Genomic DNA, 2174 nt, shown 5'->3' on the forward strand with positions numbered 1-2174 from the left:
CCCCCGAAAATTCCTGGGGGTGGAGGAGGCAGAGGGGGGATGGGATGGGAAAAGGGCGGGGAAATTCCCAGGGAATTTAAGGGGAATTCCGGGAAAATTTAAGGGAAATTGCTGGAAAAGTAAAGGAAAATTCCCAGGAAAATTCTAAGGGAAATTCAAGGGAAATTCCCAGAAAACTCCAGGAAAATTCAAAGGAAATTCAAGGGAAATTTCAAGAAAATTCAAGGGAAATTCCTGGAAATTCCCAGAAAATTCCAGGAAAATTCCCAGAAAATTCAAGGGAAATTCAAGAGAAATTCCTGGAAAATTCAACAGAAATTCTTGGAGAATTCCTGGAAAATTCAAGGAAAATTCCTGGGAAATTCCAGGAAAATTCAAGGGAAATTCCTGGAAAAGTAAAGGAAAATTTCTGGAAAATTCCCAGAAGATTCAAGGGAAATTCCTGAAAAATTCCTGGAAAATTCCTGAAAAATTCCTGGAAAATGAGAATAAAGTTCAAGAGAAATTTCTGGAAAATTCCTGGAAAATTAGAAGAAAATTCCTGCAAAATTCCAGGAAAATTCCTGGAAAATTCCAGGTAAATTCCTAGAAAATTCAAGGGAAGTTCCTGGAGAATTCCTGCAAAAATCAAGGGAAATTCCTGGGAAATTCAAGGGAAATTCCTGGGAAATTCCAGGAGAAGTCCTGGGAAATTCAAGGAAAATTCCTGGAAAATTCAAGAGAAATTCAAGGGGAATTCTGGAAAATTCCTGGAAAATTTAAGGAAAATTCCGGAAAATTCCTGGACAATTCAAGGGAAATTCAAGGGAAATTCCTGAAAAATTCCTGGAAAATTCCTGAAAAATTCCCAGAAAATTCAATGGAAATTCCTGAAAAAATCCTGGAAAATTCAAGGGAAATTCCTGGAAAATTCAAGGGAAATTCCTGAAAAAATCCTGGAAAATTCAAGGGAAATTCCTGGAAAATTCAAGGGAAATTCCTGGAAAAAAAAAGCCGGATCGAGTGGCAAACCCGGGAAATTCACGGAAAAAGAGGAAAATCCAGAGCTGGAGCCCAAAGTTGTGTTATTTGGGGAGAATTCGGGACGTGGGAAGAGCAGAAATGTCGGGAATTTGGGGCTGGGCGTGCCAGGAAAAGCGAGCAAACCGAATCCCCGGGGAGAACAGCCCCCCCGCGGAACGGGCCGGAATCGCCTTGGGAAAGCACTTCCGGAGCATTCCCGGCTCGCGAGGAGAAGGCGGCCGGGTGGCCGCGGTCAGCGGAGCAGCCGGAAATTCCCGGAAAATTCAAGAGAAGTTCCTGGAAAATTCCTGGGGAATTCCTGGGGAATTCAAGGAAAATTGCTGGAAAGTTCAAGAGAAATTCCTGGAAAATTCAAGAGAAATTCAAGGGAAATTCAAGAGAAATGCCTGGAAAATTCCTGGAAAATTCAACAGAAATTCCTGGAAAATTCCCAGAAAATTTCAGGAAAATTCCCAGAAAATTCACGGGAAATTCCTGAAAAATTCCTGCAGAATTCCAGGGAAATTCCCAGAAAATTCAAGAGAAATTCCTGGAAAATTCCCAGAAAATTCTAAGGGAAATTCAAGGAAAATTGCTGGAAAGTTCAAGGGAAATTCCTGGAAAATTCAAGAGAAATTCAAGGGAAATTCAAGAGAAATGCCTGGAAAATTCCTGGAAAATTCAACAGAAATTCCTGGAAAATTCCCAGAAAATTTCAGGAAAATTCCCAGAAAATTCACGGGAAATTCCTGAAAAATTCCTGCAGAATTCCAGGGAAATTCCCAGAAAATTCAAGAGAAATTCCTGGAAAATTCCCAGAAAATTTAAGGGAAAATCAAGGGGAATTCTGGAAAATTCCTGGAAAATTCCTGAAAAATTTAAGGAAAATTCTTGGGATATTCAAAGGAAATTCCTGGGAAATTCAGGAGAAATTCAAGGGAGATTCCTGGGAAATTGGAAGAGAATTCCTGAAAGATTCGCAGGAAAATGCCGAGAAAGTTCACAGGGAGATTTCCAGACAATTCAAGGGAAATTCCTGGGGAATTCCTGCAACAATCAAGGGAAATTCAAGGGAAATTCCTGGAAAATTCCCAGAAAATTCTGAGGGAAATTCAAGGAAAATTCCTGCAAAAATCAAGGGAAATTCAAGGGAAATTCCCAGAAAATTCAAG

This window comes from Corvus brachyrhynchos, unplaced genomic scaffold (assembly GCF_000691975.1).
Source record: "Corvus brachyrhynchos isolate BGI_N302 unplaced genomic scaffold, ASM69197v1 scaffold2000, whole genome shotgun sequence".
NCBI lineage: Eukaryota > Metazoa > Chordata > Aves > Passeriformes > Corvidae > Corvus > Corvus brachyrhynchos.